We start from the raw sequence: 19383 nt of genomic DNA, 5'->3' as shown, positions 1-19383 counted from the left end.
ATGTAACCATGTAGTTTATGTAGATCATAAAAGGGTTTAATCGGAAATGTGTTTTAGGTAATGCGAAATATATTAGTTCACGTGTAAAGTGATGCATCAGGATTAAACATGCACCATATTAAAGTTTGCACGTGTAGGGTTGCTTGTTCATGTAGAGAAAATAATGTATTCGATGAAAATAAATAGCAATGCTTATAACGTGATATTAGTAAATGTGTGTTTAAATGTAGAAAGGCCTGATCGCATATAAGTATAGGAAAAGGCCTATTTGTAATTTCTTATGTTAGCCAAATGCTGTAGGCCCAAAATGTATTTTTCTTGGGAAGGCTCTTTTCTTTAGTTAAAAGCAGACAGTGAAAATTGTGTGCTTGCAATGTCGAGTTGTTTACAAGTTTCCAGTTGCAGGTGCAAGGACACATCTCTCGTTAGGCAGAATAACCCTCTTGTTTCAGAAAAGGGTTGGTAGTCTGGAACTCAAGGTCGACCCAACGGTTCTTGGGTGAAGTCAGAGTTTCGATGGAAAAATGCAGAATTAGGACCTGCCTGAAGGGGTGTGCAAAGGGCGTGCCCTACTGTTTTGGGATTTTGTATTAGGGACAGTACCCCGAGGGTGGATCAGAAGAGAGCTAGGAGGGAAGCGAAAAGGAGCATCTTAGAACAAACTCTGTAGCTTTTGCTACTTACCTTTGCAAAGTGAATGTACTTCTAAGGAAGTCTTCACTGCTGACACCTTTTTTCCTCTTGCCTGGGAATGATGCTAACTACGGATGTCACTTTAGTGTTAGAGTAGGGATAGATTAATAATCTTTCTTTCTTTTAGGTCAATGCAGTCATCTCATCAAGTAGGGACTGTCATTGTTTGCCTCATGCTTTTGGAGATCACCCTGATCATTATATTGAGTCGTCTGAGGCTCATGCGTAGGATTATGTTTGTATTAGTGCCCGTTTATTTTCTTAACCTCTTGCTGAGGTGTTTGTATATCCAGTTGTTTTTGACTTTGTAATACATTTCAAAACCTTATTTTCGTAGTCAGTAGCTTATTTATTTGAATTGAATTTGTCAATGGTAAATTACAATTGGGAAGAGTTTCTCCACTTTACACTTCTTAGCCGACAAGAAAGATCCGGAGAGGAGGATTTGAAAATTGGTAAGATAAGGTTAAAAATTCAGATAAGAATCTGGTGTCGTCAGTTGGTAGCAGCCAAGGATGGTTTTCTCTAGAGTAAGGGGAGATCTAGATTCGGATAAGAGTTTCCCGAGCCCCATAGAACCCAGGTGATGATGGTCCAGAGGAGTGTCAGCAGAAGATGGCATTTTATGGAAACTGATGAGGAGTGACGGTGCTGTGAAAGCAGCAGTTCGTAGTGGAGTGAGTATGAACAGGATTATGTGTTGTTAGATTGCGGTGTTGTTTAATGTTGTGATGTCTTGCGGAGTTGGAATGAATGTTGTGTGATCGTGAGATCAGGCTGTGAGCGCGCGCAGCCCAGGAATCTTAGGCTCGACGACTAGTCTAATAGACTGTGGTGTAGAAGACACCCAGAGCGTAATTGTCAACCAGTGTGAAGGGAGTCGTAAGGTACCGTCAACTGCCCAGACCGAGATAGGGGGAGCGAATGTGTGAGTGAGTGAGTAACTGACGCTGGTCGTAGGCTGCTGTATGTGTAACATCGAGCGGTTGTAACCTACCAGCTAAGGTGATTGTCCGGTCATTTCGTGAACAGACAGTTGCCAGATTGAGGTGGACAATTACATGAGACTGTGGATGTACAGTCAGAGAAGTGACCGCTTGGATGCTGCGGACAAACGGTTATTTCAGCGTATGAAAGTGAATAGTGAGTACGGGGAAAATTGTAAAGGAGGGTAACTGCTGCGAGCGGAGGATAGTGACACCAAGAAGGTGCTGCGCTGTGATAGGTCGGTTGGCGTGAAGCCGCGCTGGGATTGGTGGATTGTCATCAGGAAGTAAAATAACATTGCGAAGCGAAGAAATCTGATTTTAACATGAAATGCTTTAAAGTTTTACGAGATTTGTGTAGAGGAGAAAGACCGGTGGCTCCTCGAGGTGGAGAAGAGGCTCCGCCCATGGATACCCCAGCTCATTACATGGCTATGAATGTAGGATTGCATACTATACTTTGACTTGAAAATTGGTTAAAAATGACAGAAGGAAATGAAGAATTGACTTTTCCCCGTTATGGAACATTTACATTGGAGGTGTTATTTCAGTTGAAAACAATTATGGCTTCTTTGCGACCTTTGCCTAAACCACAGTTTGAAGCATTACATGCATGGATTAGGGCAGGCGCAAAAGAAAAAGTCAGGAAGGAGTGAAAAGGTCAGTCAGGCCATTCCAAGACGCGAAATGGGACGCATTGGAAAAGAGATAGAAAGTGCAAACCATTGAGGGGGATAAGTTGATCCCATTGATAATCAAGGAAGGGAACGCCCAAAGAAAAGTGATGAGGGAGATAGAGAGGCTGCTACCTGAGAGACCACCTCCATTTAATCCAGACTTGGTGGGGGACAGATCCGCCCCGATGAGGGAATTGGACAACAGCAAGTTCCACCTAGTACAGGAGTAGAAGGGAAAATCTCGACCGGAGGGATGGGAACGCAGGTCCCAGGGACTACAGATTACAGGAGATTGCTGTATGCCCTTACGGTACCGGTTACCATTGGTCCCATAGTGTCAGTGTATGATCCAGATCAGGTGAGGGATGGAAATTCACCCCAGTTAGTAGAAGGGAGAGTAAGCACTGGGGGAAATGTTGTAGTGAACGGAATAGCTCACTTGCCAAGACCCGTGGAATTGAGTAGGCCATTGCCAGCCACGGCAGACTCGTCGAGGGGACCAATGTATCTGAGGGGGCCGAGGCCAAAAACCTTTGCTGAATTAAGATCAGATTTAAGGACGTGTGATCAGTCGATGGGGAATCAGAGTGACAGGATGACAGGAGAGTAGGACTGTGGAAGTACAGAGAACAGGACAATTGTTAAGGACACCATTGAAAGGAATAGATGCAGAGAGCAGGATAGTGATTTTGGAGGTTCAAGTGGTGCATCTAGTCGGGGTACTCTGTAGGTGGCTATAAGGGAGAAAAGTTGGATGTGATGAGGTTAAATGCAGAAGTGGATGAGCTAATTGAGGGAAACTTGCCTTTAGAGAGAGCGGAACTTTATGAACCAGACAAGTTGTTGTTTATAGCTAAGGATGTGACTCGTAAGGCAAGATCAGCACACAAGAAACTGACAAACAGATATGAGGTAGATCTGCCTAAAACAAAAATGTTACAGCGGAATCACAGACTACGGTATAGTGACCAGGACCTGGAAGAGAAGCGGGTCATTGGGCTAAGGACCCACATTAGAGAGCTAATTATAGGGATACGAGAATGTAACAGACTCGATAAGTGGGAAGAAAGATGTTCCAAGACAAAACAAGCTACCAAAAAGAGTATGACAGAGACACCACCTACAGGAGGGGGGAATGATGGGAGTAGGAAATGATCCTTTGCGAGAGGTATCTAGTGGAGGATACGTGCATGTGACTTTGAGTAGAGGTGACCTGGCCGCATTCCCGAATGATTTCCCTAAATTGAGGGATAAGCCAGTTGAGTGGTACAAGCAGGTTGAGCGGTTTGTTAACATCTCGAAGGTGCTGTGGATAGACCTGAACACATTGTTTTACATTGTGGTTCCAGGTGATTTGTGGGCAGCTTGTAAGGTTGCAATTGAGTGGCCCACATCTGAACCAGAGAGGGATGCTGTCACGAATGGACCTTCACCCATTGTTATGAAAAAATATGAGCAGGCGATCAAGTGGCTGAAGTCCAAGATATCGCCACAAGATATTGATTGGGTCAAGTTAGATCCAACAGTTAACGGACCAAAGGAGACGGTGCACGAATACTATGAGAGGCTCTGGCAAGTCTTTAGGCAGTATAGTGGGCTGGATACCTTAGACCCCAAGGACATGGTACAGTTTGTCTCTAAGTTCGTTTTAAGTCTGAGACCCGAGATTTGCATCATGATCCAACAGAATTTGATCTGCTGGCAAAACAAGCCGGTAGATGAGATACTGTGTTATGCTAGATATTGTAGCAATGTGGTGGATTAGAAGCATAGAAAGCTCAAGGATAAACTGATGTTAGTCCAAACGCAAGCGGCTGATGAAGGAAATTGGGTGCAGTCAAATGGCAGAACGCTAGGAAAAAGGCAGAATGATCAAAAACAATGAAAGGGAAATACAGGCGACCCTAAGCAGAGAGTAGATGTGGCGAAACTGAAAAAGACCACTGCATGCCAACTTTGTCACCAGATCAGACACTGGAGACGCGAGTGTCCCTTGAATCTAGCGAATCAGCTGCAGGAGGAGGGAGAGATAGTACAGGTACCTGAAGTGACAAATACTGTGATGAGACCAAGGTCGATGAAAGGGGGGACACTGGCTCCACAAGTACAGGTTCCCCTGCCACCGAGGATCCCGCAAGGGACTCAGACTTACCAGCAAATACCTCTTTTTGACGGAAGTGATGAATACTACTCAGACCCGTTGTTATGACGGTGTCTGAGGGGGGAGGAAGACTGCAGTCTTGGGGCAGTCTTGGAGAAAGACCAGAGGGGACCATTTGTAGAAGAAGATGTTGATGGTCATCCTAACAACTTTTTGGTTGATACTGGTGCTACCCGCGCTACTGTGAGATCTGCAGTAGTTCCCAACCTACCCCTCTCAGGACAATCAATCCAAGTTGTAGGTGTTGCAAATAAGAGAATGACAAACCCATTGACTGAACCGATCCCAGTGAGAATAGGAAATTTCCGAGACAAACATCAGTTTGTGGTGTGTGATTCAAGCCCAGTTTGTTTGCTAGGGTGGGATCTTCTGTGCAAACTGAACTGCACAAACTATTGCACCCCTAAAGGAGTGGAATTGCAAACGAATGATGATGAAGCTACCTTTAAGATCGTAGAGTAGCACTTGTGCGTGGAAATTTACCCCGTGGTAACAGTGGAAGAACTCCCACATGATTTGAGAGATTTGGTCTCACAAAAGGTGTGGGACTTTACAGGGGAAGACATCGGATTGATCAAGGGGGTCGAGCCAGTTAAGATTCAGGTTAGGCAGTATGTCGAATTCCCAAGAACTCACCAGTATAATATGACACCGGAGACAAGCAGGGGATTCTGAAGGAGATAATGGGCAGCCCATGTTATTCGCCCATTATGGGACTTCAGAAACCGAGTGGCAAGTTCAGGATAGTGCAGGACCTGAGACAGGTGAAAAATATAGTTGTTCCATGTTGTCCAGTGGTACCGAATCCATCAATGATATTGTTTCAGATCCTGTGCAAGGCAGAGTGGTTCACTGTGATTGATTTGTGTCAGGCATTCTTTTCGATACCACTGCATGAAGAAAGCCAATTTCTTTTTGCGTTTAAGCTGGAAAACTGTGCGCTAACATGGTGTCGTGTCCCTCAGGGGTACACAGAGAGTTCATCGATCTTCAGAAAAACCTTGAGAGTCTTGTATTGCCACAGAACTCCATTCTCGTGCAATACATAGACGACCTCCTTGTTGCGTCAGAGACTGAGGATGCATACAGGATAGACACCATCGACTTATTAAATCAGTTGGCAGAGAATGGACACAAAGTGTCCCCAAATAAGTTGCAGTACTGTTTGAATGAAGTGCAATACTTGGGGCACAGAATAGAGGAAGGTGTCACCTGACAGAATTGAGGCGTTCATGAGCATGGCTGTGCCTATCACACAAAGAGAGGTCAGGATGTTCCTAGGGATGGATTACTACTGTCGTCAGTGGGTTTCCAACTTCTCTTTGAAGGCGAAACCTTTGCAGAGACTGATGCACAAGGACGTACGTGATCCGGTACCATGGGACAATGACTGTAGGACTGCGTTTTTGGAGCTGCAAGAGGACCTTTGTAGTGCTCCGGGACTGGGGATGTCTGACTACAATAATCCTTTTTCATTATTCTGTTGTGAACGAGAAGGTTGTGCATTGTCAGTTCTGACTCATGATCATGGAAGTGTCCGTAGACCAGTTGTCTATTTCTCAGCTACTTTAGATCCAGTAGCTTCAGTGTTGTGCGGATGTCTCAAATCCATTGCTGCAATGAGTGCCAGCATTGAAAGATGTGAAAGCATTGTAAGAGGGCATTCTTTGATTGTACATGTTCCTCCTTCTGTTGAACTGTTGATGACAAGGACCAAGACACAGCACCTGACCAATAATAGACTCACATGCAACGAGCAAGACATTCTTGCTGCGGAAAATGTGACTCTTAGGAGGTGTTCTGTTTTGAATCCTGCCACCTTGATGCCATTATGAAATACAATTGATGAAGATTGTGAGGACCATGACTGTCTCGATGTAACTGAACTTTGCACCAAACCGAGACCTGACATTGTTGACGAACTATTGTCTGACCCTGATGAGATTTTATTCATTGATGGTTCATGCTTAAGAGACAGTGTCGGTCAGCTGGGAGCAGCGTTTGCTGTATGCACCATTTTGGGATTGCTTGAAGCTGCTTGCCTAGAAGGAGTATACTTGACTCGTGCCTGTTTGGCTGCTGATCAAATCCGAATTACCATTTACACCGACAGCCAGTACAGGTTTGGTGTGGTTCACGACTTCGTTCAGCTGTGGTCCCGGAGGTTTACATGACATCGTCTGAATCACCCATCAGGAATGGGGAGTTTGTAAGGTTATTGTTGGTTGCCTTGCAAAGCCCTAAAGAGATTGCTGTGGTTAAATGTACAGCCCATGGGAGGGGGACAGATGTTGTCTTGCTTGGAAACCGATACGCAGACGAGTTGCACGTTTCTATGCTGAACAAGGTTGCATTTTTACTGAGATCTACATCGGGGAGAGCCAAGAAAGAACTGAGTTCAACATTATGTTGCCCATGGCAGATACTTGGGATGAACTCAAGTGCCTGCAGGAAAAAGTTTCAGAACAAGAGAAAAATGTGTGGATCAAGTCTGGATGTACGAATGGAGATGTTGACATTTGGGTTTCAAGTGATGGAAGGGCAGTGTTGCCGGATAATTTGTTGAACCCAGTGGCACGGCAGATTCATGGTGTGGTACATTTAGGGAGAGATGCAATGATGCGAGTGTTTAGACAGACGTGGTACCATCCAAGGTTTCGCGCAGTGGCAGAAGCTGTATGTCAGAGGTGTGTCACGTGTCAATAAATGAATGCAGGGAAAAAGACTGTGGTCACGCTGAGTCATATTGGGAGGTCAGGGGGACCTTTCAATAGAATGCAGTTAGACTTTATCGAGATGCCTAGATTTAACAGGTTGAGGTACATCTTAGTGGTGGTGTGAGTTTTTGCAAGGTGGGTGGAGGCTTACCCAACACGGAGGTGTGATACACTAACTGTGGCTAAGTTGCTGTTGAGGGAACTCATACCTAGATTTGGATTTTCGACCTCTTTGGAATCGGACAGAGGAACACACTTCCATAGTGAGATCCTGAAGATGCTTTGCACAGCATTGAATGTTGACCAGAGACTCCATTGTAGTTATCGTCCAGAGGCTTCTGGAATAGTGGAGCAGAAAAATGGGACTTTGAAGGCTCGAATGGCAAAAGTGTGTTCTTCTACATCTCTGAAGTGGCCTGATGCTCTGCCTCTGGTGCTAATGAGCATCCCTAGTACCCCAAATAGGAGAACAGGTCTTTCACCTCATGAAGTGTTGATGGGGAGGGCTATGAGATTACCAGCAGTGCCGTCAACTGCTTTGATAAGCATTATAGATGATCTGATCCTTGATTATTGCAAGGGACTCGCTGATGTGGTCCGTTCTGTGTCTTATCAAGTGCAGGCTGCTGCTGTTCTAGTTTTGAGTGATCTCTGTCATGACCTGAATCCAGGGGACTTGGTGCTGGTTCGGAAACATGTGAGAAAGAGCTGTTTGGATGTCCGGTGGAGAGGCCCTTACCAGATTATTCTGGTGACGAACACTGCAGTCAAGTGCGGAGGATTGCTGAACTGGGTTCATGCTTCTCACACCCGTAGAATTCCAGTGCCCTCGGAAGACTCTCTGAAAATCCAGCTGAGGTGGCAGGGCCACAGGAGGGGACAAGTCAAGCTGTGAGTGTGACTGACAAAACTCGTTGCTCACCAGATCAAGCTGAGGAGGGTCACAACCATAGCGACACTGAAACCGCCTCAGAAAGAGGAAGTTGCTGTGAAGGGGATCCAGACTCAGACCCAGCAGAAGAGAGTCATGAGCAGGCTGAGCAAAGAAGGAGAAGAATAACAAGACGTGCAGAAGAAACGTGGCCTGAAAGACAGAGGCGATTGAATCTGCGTCTGGTTTCTGAGAGAGATCTTGCTCCTGTATCGGAAGACTCAGAATCAGAAGAAGGGGAAGATGGGCAAGCTCGTGGAGGTCTGAGAAGGTCGAGACAAAAGAGTGCCTTGTCAGAGACACGCAACCCCGGCGTGGACGTATGTTGCGACAAATGCCTGTACTGCTGACTTCGGGAGGATGAAGTCAGTAACTGTAGTCAGCAACAGCCCCAACGTGAAGATTGCATGACACTGTTGATCCCAGGACTTGAAATTGAAGTAGTGCTGACCTTCACTGTCCCGAGTCCCCCGACATTGAGTGGAGTTCGTGATTTGGTACTGAACAGACTGATATTTCCTACCTTTGGTGTTGAAGTTCCATATCATGAAATCATTGTTCTTCCTCTTGAGCTTTTGCAACACGTTTTAGAGATAATTGGAGCAAATCTTATTCTAGATTAAAAGAGACTTTGTTGTAAGTAAATGAAAAGAGATAACCTAGGTCCGAGTGGCAGAAAAAGAAATTTAGGGACTTTCCGGAGAGGACAGAGAAGGGTTAAGAATGTCTTTGCATCGTCTAAATAAGGAACTGAAATCAAAAAGCGGACTTCCAGCTTTCTGAAACATTGCAACTGAAGATAATAAAAGAGACTTTGAGCGTTTGCTGCTGAACTAGGAACTTTGAGGACTCTAGAGAGACCATGGAGGCTGAAAATCCAAATCGTAGATCTAGGTGCATAGAAGGCACACTTGTAGGTGGAGTTATAATCTTTATAATCCTAGTAGTTGTAGTTTCACATTTAGCCCCACGTGAGCAGGCAGTGGAGGTACAAGAAACACCTACACCTACCACTCCTAGCAAGAAAGAGGTCAAAATAGGAGATGAACAATCTTTGCTGCTAGAGGAGAGTCGCAGGTTTCATATAGATCTTTCTAGAAGTGACTTTAAGCTTAATGCATATGTTGTTGTATGAATATATTGATGCGATGGATGTGAAAGATTGTTATGTGTGTATGCAGTTACCTGCTTCAGTGGACGAGGATATTCAATATCACCACCTTCCACTGACGTATGGTATTTCTTGTAGTTTGTTGCTTAGCATCTTTTATGGACGAGGCCAGTTTGAGTACTTATTTCCAATTATGATGCAGTGCTTCCTGAAGTTCCAGCTCATAAGCATTTGAATAAATATGATTATTATAAAACAGGAGATAGGCTTACAAAGTATTTTATACTGTCATTAGAGTTAGATACAGCTTATGCACATCGACATCATTTGACTTGCTTATTGTCAGATGTGGAGAAAAAATTCATAAATCAGGTAGAAGACAGATATAGAAAACAAACGCAGTTGCGAGATTCAGGAGAAGATAGGGTAGATTGGTTAGATGACAAGAAATTACATAAATCGAAAGGAAGTCATGGTCCTATAGCGCTAGATGAAGAACAGAGAGGGAAGCTGTGCATAAGATGTCATCAGACGTACTATGAGAATGTTGCAGTGGGACTGACCACATGTGATCATGTTTTCACTTTAGAAGATTCAGCAAAAGACTTTTTGCAAGGTACTGTGCAAGTGATACCGATTGTGTATTATGTGTGCGGAAAGAATGCTTATGTAAGATTGCCTGCGAAATGGTATGGCACATGTTACCCAGCGATCATTTTCCCTAAGATTTATCATGCAAAGGATTTGGAGCACCTGGAAGAAGGAAAGCACTCGAGAGTAAAGAGGGGCGCAAGTGTTGGAGCAATTCTAGGAGATGTTTTTGGAGCAATGATACCAGGATTGGGTGTAATTCTGAATGATGTGAAGATCAGAAGACTGGCGACTGTGGTTGATGAGTTGTCAATGAGTACGGCTAAGTCACTAGTGTTGGTTGAAGGAGAGATGTTGTCGATAAGGGCTATGGTTTTGCAAGATCGTCTTGCTTTGGATATCCTTTTGGCAAAAGAGGGAGGAGTCTGTAAACCTTTGAAGGTCCAAGAGTTCTGTACTTATATACCAGATTACAGTAAAGATCTGGAGAAATATATAAGTAACATCACTACAATTCATCATGAGATTGAGGATCTGACCGAGGAAAGAGTTTGGGAGAAAGTAGGCAAGTGATTTAGTCAGGTGGGAGGTTGGTTTGCGAACTTGGGAAAGAGGTTCCTTGGCTATGTTCTAAAACCTCTCATTATAGTTGTGGTTTGTGTGATCTGTTTATGGGGTATAGTTAGGGCTTACAAGTCGTATAAGTCCAACAGACTTGAGAGATCACTGAGAGAGCAAGAAAGGAGGATGGAAAGACTGCAGGACAGTCAATATCAGAATCTTAATAACATGGAGATGCTCAGACGAGGGAGAGTGGCAATAAGTCTGTTTAGGTCAGTTCTTTCCCCAAGGATGGTGTGATTTGGTGATGAAACAGGTCATTAAGGGGGGAACTGATAGAGCGCCATGTTATTCTGAAAATTGTAGGGGTGCATCATAATCACTGATAGTCAGCACCCACATATCTAGAGGACTGTATTAATGTGTAATCATTAGAGGAATAGTATTAAACCGCATATGTTAGCATGTTTAGAAATGTAACCATGTAGTTTATGTAGATCATAGCAGGGTTTAATCGGAAATGTGTTTTAGTTAATGCAAAATGTATTAGTTCACGTGTAAAGTGATGCATCAGGATTAAACGTGCACCATATTAAAGTTTGCACGTGTAGGGTTGCTTTTTCATGTAGTGAAAATAATGTATTAGATGAACGTAAATAGCAATGCTTATAATGTGATATTAGAAAATGTGAGTTTAAATGTAGAAAGGCCTGATCGCATTCCAGGAAGGAATGAAGGCTGTCGCCGAATGGATGAGAAACAGCTGACTGAAGCTGAACTCGGACAAGACAGAGGTCCTCATCCTCGGCTCCACCCCTTCAGCCTGGAACTACTCCTGGTGGCTGGCATCACTGGGAACAGCCCCGACACCCATTGACCATGCACGCAACCTGGGGGTCATCCTCGACTCCACCCTCTCCATGACTAAACAGGTCAACACCGTCTCCTCATCCTGCTTCAACACCCTACGAATGCTCCGCAGGATCTTCAAGTGGATCCCCACCGAAATGAGAAGAACAGTAACCCAGGCCCTCGTCTCCAGTAGGCGGGACCACGGAAATGCCCTCTACGCAGGAACATCAAACAAACTCCTGAGATGGCTGCAACGCATCCAGAACGCCTCGGCACGACTAATCCTCAACATCCCCCGCCGCAGCCACATCACACCCCCTGAGAGACATACACTGGTTCCCCGTCAACAAGAGGATAACCTTCAAGATCCTCATCCACGCACAAAAGGCCCTCCACAATGCCGGCCCAGCGTGTGGTAATTTAGCAATGATTAGGTTAAGCATTAGCAGAAGACATCTTGTAGTTAGAGACTATCTTGTCCCTTTTACGGAATCCATTTTGTATTTCTGTCGGCCATTTTTTATGCCATGTGCTCTGTCCTACCTTCCTGTCAACTGCTCTTGAAATCTGCCTAGAGACAAGATATATTTATCCTCCTCTGTTTTGCACATGCTCAGTTGAGCATACAGCTGTCTCCAACTTGTAATTGTCAAGATGTGTCCACCAGAATTAGCTAACTGTCAGCCCTTCCCACTTGTTGCTAGCACACTCTCTGTATGACCTTATATGTATTTGAAACTAGCAGTCTATTCCTTGTACCGCCTTCATTTGAGCCCCTGTGTGGGTATAAAAGGGTCAAGCTCCTTCTAGTCAGTGTGCTACCTCACACTCTACCGAAGGGTGTTGTGTGAATGTAGTTCCACCTCATGAGGTTTAACCCCTTGGGCTCTGCCGCGATTTTGTGCCTGTGCGGCAGAATCGCGAGTGGGCGGGTTTATGACGGCCCCCAGCCGTCATCAGCACACGAGCCCCGTGATGCATGATGGCTGGGGGCCATCATCAGCATCGAAGGGGTTATAAACTCTGTCTTTTCTATTTCAGTTTATATGCCAACTCCTTATTATTGGTCTAAGGACTCCAAGCAGAGAAGGGCGAATCCCTCGCACTAGTAGGCCTGGCTGAAGCTTGCTACCACAAATTGGCACTTCCAACATGGGACTCATCGGCAACTCGGATGCCGGAAGGACTGGTCGAGACGAAGGATTAGAATCTCGCTTTGGACGTGATCACTGCCGGAGGAGACCCGAGTCTTGGCATCTACGGCGTTTTCCCTTTCTTTCTGATCTGACCATCCAGGTGGCGCCGGTCCTCGACTGAGATCTCTTCTGTTGATTTGCCGTGCAGCGACCATTTGGTTGATTTGAGAACTTGGCAGTAGGAACCTGGACACCATTTGAGTGGTAAGAGCCGTTTCGCGGCACTTGCTGTAAATTTGATGCCTTGGATTGGTAGGGTAGTTTAGAAACGCTTACTGTGGCATTTGTATATGGAATTGGCCAAATATTGAACTCGTCCCATGAATATGTATATATGTGTTGCAATACATATAAGCAGGTAATGAGGAGATTTTTCTCTATTTATGATTATTTGAATGGCGCAACGTACGAAGAGTACCTTAAGCGCTACTTTTGATTATAATACTGCATATTTTGAAATGTCTCCAGCACACTTCGCAGGATGTGTTGCTTTTGTAGTGGAACTAATTTGAGAATCGAAGAAGCACAACCAGCCCCCCCGGAGGGGACGCCTAATAGGGACATGTATATTAAGTATGGTATTTCGTCATAATGTACAGCACATTGTGGAACAAATACACCAGTAAGGATCCTGAGTTGCATTGGCCTATGCATGGGTCATTTGATTTGCGAAAGATTCAGTATGTGGAGCAACGGATGTTTAAGCGAAAGGCTAGGCAAGATATGTTTGACTGTGTACGAATGTGGGAGAAAGAAGTGCGTGAACGAATGAAGCATGAGCAGGCCTTGATTGAAAAAGAACAACGTAAGAGTGTACATGCGAAAGCATTAGAAATGAAAAATAAAGATATTAAAGAAATTAAAGAAAAGGAAGATAGAGAGCGTCAGTTACAGGTGAATGGCCAATACGCTATTCGTAGGCCTCTTTACCCTATTCTTAATAAACCCAAAGATGACTCTCTCTTATTAGATCGTGGTCCACCTCCGTATACTCTTCCCTCTGCTCCTGATGAGTAAGATGAGGACTCTCCTACAGAGCAGGATAAAATCCGAGATACTCGCTCGATGTTAACTACCGAACGTTCCTCTGAGACTAGATCTGCGGCGTGTAAAGCCGATCATAGTACTATCACTGCTTCTGAACTTCTAGATACTATTAAGAATTAGTCGGAAAGGGAACCAAAATATTTAACCGAGATATTTGCTGCAGAGGTTCTGGAGCGATTTAGGAAATATTCAGTGGAAGTAGAGCCAGATGATATAGCAGCTGATTGTAAGCAATTGCATGAAGGTTCTTTTGTCTTCTCCCAGGTGGCTGACACGATCAGACGCTTGGTTAAACTACATGATGAAGCAATTCAGAAAAGGGGGTGGTGATGAACAGAGTGTCTGAATTAAGCAGACCACTCTTACCCAGTCCAAAGATCAGGGCTTGATCCATCACCGTTATTTAGCTCACTGCCCCATCTCAGCTCAGAACCTGGCTATATGCAAATTAGTCTGTCCCTGGCCCAGTGCATCATGGGAACAGGGCAGACCAAACTACCAAGCCAATTCTTCACCAGAAAGGAGACAAGCTTCCGGGGACCGGTTTCTGCCATTTCAGGCGTCGTCGGCCCGGCTTGCTTGAATCCTGATGGAGCAGTGAGCAAGGGACTCATGTCTGAGTATACCCTGCCACACCTATAGTGGCCAAAAACGACGACAGGAACAGACTACTTTGCATATAGCCAAGTTCTGAGCTGGGATGGTGCAGTGAGCTAAAAAACGGTGATGGATCAAGCCCTGATCTTTGGACTGGGTAAGAGTGGTCTGCTTAATTCAGGCACTCTGTTCATCACCACCCCCTTTTCTGAATCATTTTGTCCACCCTAAGCGTGGAAGGGTATACTCAGATGTGAGTCCCTTGCTCATTGCACCATCAGGATTCAAGCAAGCCGGGCCGACGACGGCTGAAATGCCAGAAACCGGTCCCCGGAAGCTTGTTTCCTTCCCAGTGTAAGAATTGGCTTGGTAGTTTGGTTTGCCCTGTTCCCATCATGCACTGGGACAGGAACAGACTAATTTGCATATAGCCAGGTTCTGAACTGGGATGGTGCAGTGAGCTAAAAAACGGTGTTGGATCTAGCCCTGATCTCTTGACTGGGTGAGAGTATTCTGCTTAATTCAGAAACTCTGTCCATCACCACCCCTTGTTGTTAAATATTTTGTCCACCCTAAGCGTGGAAGGGTATACTCAGATGTGAGTCCCTTGCTCATTGCACCATCAGGATTCAAGCAAGCCGGGCCGACGACGGCTGAAATGCCTGAAACCGGTCCCCGGAAACTTGTTTCCTTCCCAGTGTAAGAATTGGCTTGGTAGTTTGGTTTGCCCTGTTCCCATCATGCACTGGGACAGGAACAGACTAATTTGCATATAGCCAGGTTCTGAACTGGGATGGTGCAGTGAGCTAAAAAACGGTGTTGGATCTAGCCCTGATCTCTTGACTGGGTGAGAGTATTCTGCTTAATTCAGAAACTCTGTCCATCACCACCCCTTGTTGTTAAATACATGATGAAGCAGTCCGTTTGCGGGAGGAGAAAAAGGCAGCAGACGCAGCTGCACAAACATCTCGAATCAATATGGCGCGAGCTCCGACGCTCGAAACACATAAGAATGTTGTAAATGTGAAACCCATGCGGGAAGCCACGTCTTTATATGTTCCTCCTAAAGGAACAGGTACAAGTGATGATAAGACTTCTGTCGACGCGAAAGGGTACTTTATTCATAATTAGGTGTACACTCCTTGAAATAGAGCAGATGTTATGGCTCTTAAAAATGCATTACCCGATCCACAAAAGAATCGGACAGCCTTTTATGAAGAAATTGAGGGTGCCATTAGTTCTTGTACTATGACCTTGTCTGACATTGATTTGTTTTTTGGATTAATATTACCTCCTGATATGTGGAGAACTGTGCGTAAAGTTGATGATCGTGTGGTATTTGGGGCATTGTGGACAGGTATAGAACAATTAGATAAAGATAGAGAACCTGCACAGAAACCTTGTCAGCTAATTTTTGATCTTCCAGCAGCTATCTTGGTTAAATTAAAGACGAATATTCCCCCTAAAAAGATAGATTGGACTATGTTAGCGTCTTGTAAGCAAAAAATAGATTAATCAGTTTCAGACTTCTTCACATGCTTTGAAGAAGCATTCCACGATTTTAGTGGTCAGTCATTGACAGATGACACAGGTAGGCATCTGTTTGTCAATAAATATGTCACAAACCTTTTGACAGAAATAGCTAGTCGCCTAAAGGCGAGTGAAAGTTCATGGACTACCTCCTCTCCGGGTTCTCTCCTAACTATGGCTCAGTATTATGAACGACAAGAATTAGAAGCGAAAAGTAAGGAGGATAAAAAATCTAAAGAATTAAAAACAAAGGTTATGATGGCTCAGGCTTATGGCCCACCTTTTAGAGGTAATAATAGAGGTGGACGTGGATCTCATGGTTCGTCCTTTCCTTCCTATACTCGTCCAAATTTGTCTGTTGATCAGTGTGCGTATTGCAAGAAATTTGGACATTGGCTTTCTGACTGTCCAGTACTGCGTGCTCAGCAGGGTTCACGTGGTCGGGGACAAATGAGAAATCATTCAGGATATCCAGGGCCTAGAGGAAACACAAATGATCGTGCTAGGTTTGATGTTAATACACGTGGACAAGAGGGGTCTAATACTTTTGACAGACGGAACCAATATCGAATGTCCGACTATGAGCCATCTGATTTGCAAGATTCTGCTTATGCATAGGATTGCCTAGGATGGTGTAAGGAATCAGTTGAAGTTCCAGTAGATTAGAGGGGTCCCTATGTTACAGCACAAGTTTTGGGTTCTACTGATCAGTTTCTGGTTGGTACAGGAGCTACTCGTCGCACCTTGTCTAAACACTTGATTCCAAGTGCTCCCCTGTCTGGCTTAACAATTACATCGATAGGTTTCGATGGAACATCTTCCCTTAGCCCATTGTCACAGCCACTTGCACTCCATGTTGATAAGTTCACTGCTCCACGTCTGTTTTTGCTTTCCCCAAATACACCAGACAATATTGTGGGTCTTGACATGCTCAAATATTTCAGGGCTAAGATACGATGTTCTCCGGAAGGAGTACGGGTTATTTTAAATGACAACCACCCCATGATTGAAAGATCTTGTATTGTTAAAGAGGACATTGCCCTAGCTTCACTCCCTAGTACTTTGTAGGCTACTTCAGATACCGATGTAGGACAAATGGTTATTCCACCAGTACATATTAGTGTCAAGGAGGGTGCTGTACTGCCGAGATTGCCTCAGTATAAAATTTCTCGAGAAGGAGAAGAAGCACTTACACGTATTGTACAGGATTTGATTAAGGTGGGGGTTGTGGAAGAAGTTCCTTATAATGTCTGCAATAGTCCGATTCTTCCCATTTTGAAAAAAGATATGGACACTAAGATTTATAGATTTATCATTGATTTGAGAGAAGTCAACAAGATTGTAGTACCACAGTACCCTGTAGTGTCTGACATAACAACATTGCTTTCCCTGGTCCCTCCAACAGCAACTACATTTTCAGTAGTGGGAAGAATGCTTTCTTCTCGATTCCTATTCATCCTGATAGCCGATATTTATTCGGTTTCACTTTGAATAACAGATCATACAGATTTTGTAGAATTCCTCAAGGGTATACTGAGAGTCCGAGTATTTATAGTCAAGCCTTAAAAAGACAACTCGAATACTTTATTTTGCCTGAAGGAGTGGCTCTCATACAATATGTCGATGACATCTTGTTGGCAGCTGATACACCTGAGCAGTGTGAAAAATGTACTTTGTCCTTACTTTCTTTTCTTGCGACACATCACCATAAAGTATCACGGAAGAAATTGCAATATTGTAGACCAAAGGTAACCTATTTAGGTCATCTTCTGTCTAAGGAGGGATGTGCACTGACATCAGATCGCATTCAAGCAATTCTAGACACTCCAGTACCTTCCACACAGAAAGATGTCCGTGCATTTATTGGTTTAACTTTATTTTGCAGGCAATGGATATTGGGTTTTTCACACATTGTTAAACCTTTGCTAGCACTTTTGACTAAGAACGCTCCGATTCCTCTTCCTTGGACAGATGAATGTCAAAATGCTTTTCGCCAGTTGAAACAAGCTCTTTGCTTTGCACCAGTGTTAGGCACACCAGATTACACGAAGGCCTTTACACTCTATGTACACGAGAAAGATGGATGTGCATGGTCAGTTTTAGTACAGACACACGGTGACAAGCAGCATCCCTGTGCATATTTTTCTGCAGTTCTTGATCCTGTTGCTCGTGCGTTGCCTGAATGTTTTCGTTCAGTTGCAGCAACAGCTGTGTCCATACGTCAGAGTGAAGGGATAGTTTTGTCAAACAAACTGTTGGTGCTAGTACCCCATGCAGTAGATGCCCTTTTGAATCAGACTAAAACTCAGCATTTAACCTGTGCTCGCTTGACAGGATACGAATTGACACTGTTAGCACCTCACATTACATTGAAGAGGTGTGCTACACTAAACCCAGCCACTTTGTTGCCATATCCTGCAACTCAGTCTCAATCAAAGGAGCCTCATGATTGTATATTCCTTACTGAGGAACAGACAAAGGGTCGCATCGATTTGCTAGATACGCCCCTTCCAGATGTTGATGGGGAGCGGTGGGTTGATGGGTCCTGTTTAAAGTTACCGGATGGCACAACCTTAGCTGCATATGCAATCATCACACTTGAAACAGTAGTGGAAACAGCTCGCATACCACAGAAGTTGGCTCAAGCAGCTGAACTAATAGCTTTGACACATGCTTGTGCGCTTAGTACTGACTTATGTGTGAACATTTACACGGATAGCCGCTATGCTTTTGGAGTGGTTCATGATTTTGGCCTACTCTGGAAGGAAAGAGGCTTTCTTACATCCCAGGGTGTGCAGATAATGCACGGAGAATTAGTACATAATCTCTTGACTGAACTTACATATCCTTTGCAGATTGTGTAGCTCGTGAAACTGCAATACAGCGAAGCATTACACCTGTGTACGTAGTAAAATCACAAGCTGAGCGTTGGCATGATGCTAGAGAGGAAGTATTGGATATACAGAGATCTGCCTCTGTGGAAGAACTTGAGCAGTGGTCCAAAGAAGGAATGTTAGATGATGAGGGTTGTTGGCATAACAAAGAAATTAATAAATGGAAATTGCCTGCAGCTTATTTACAAGCTTTTGTTCAAATGGCACATGGGCTGGCACATGTTGGAGCTCTAGCAATAACTAAATTGCTTACACAAGTCTGGGAGCATCCTGAAATTGCCAGCACAGCTAAAAGAATAGTACAGTCCTGTTTGATCTGTTGGCAGTACAATCCTGGAAAAGGGACATAAATTCCTACAGGAGGGTTTGCTACACCAACCGCACCTTTTGAAGTTTTGCAGATGGATGACATCCAGCTTGGACGCTGCAATAATCTAAAATATGTCCTAGTGGTGGTATGTGCCTTCAGTAAGTGGATAGAGGCATATCCTACAAAGGATAATACTGCTCTTACTACAGCGAATGTGCTTCTGAAGGAATATTTTCCTAGGTATGGTGTTTGTAAACTTTTGTGGAGTGACAACAGACCTCATTTTATTGGGCAAGTTGTTGAGTATGTCCTGAAAGGGTTAGGGATCAAACAGAAATTCCATACAGTCTTTCACCCACAATCAACAAGATTGGTGGAAAGGTATATTGCTACCTTAAAATTTAAGCTGGCGAAAATACTGGCTTCCACATCCCTAAAGTGGCCGGATGCATTGCCTTTGGCACTGTTATCCATAAGATCAGTACCATACTCACGATCAGGTCTTACAGTGTATGAGGTAGTATTTGGA

Source organism: Lissotriton helveticus, chromosome 2_1 (genome assembly GCF_964261635.1).
Source record: "Lissotriton helveticus chromosome 2_1, aLisHel1.1, whole genome shotgun sequence".
NCBI lineage: Eukaryota > Metazoa > Chordata > Amphibia > Caudata > Salamandridae > Lissotriton > Lissotriton helveticus.
Note: the sequence above shows the minus strand (reverse complement) of the source record.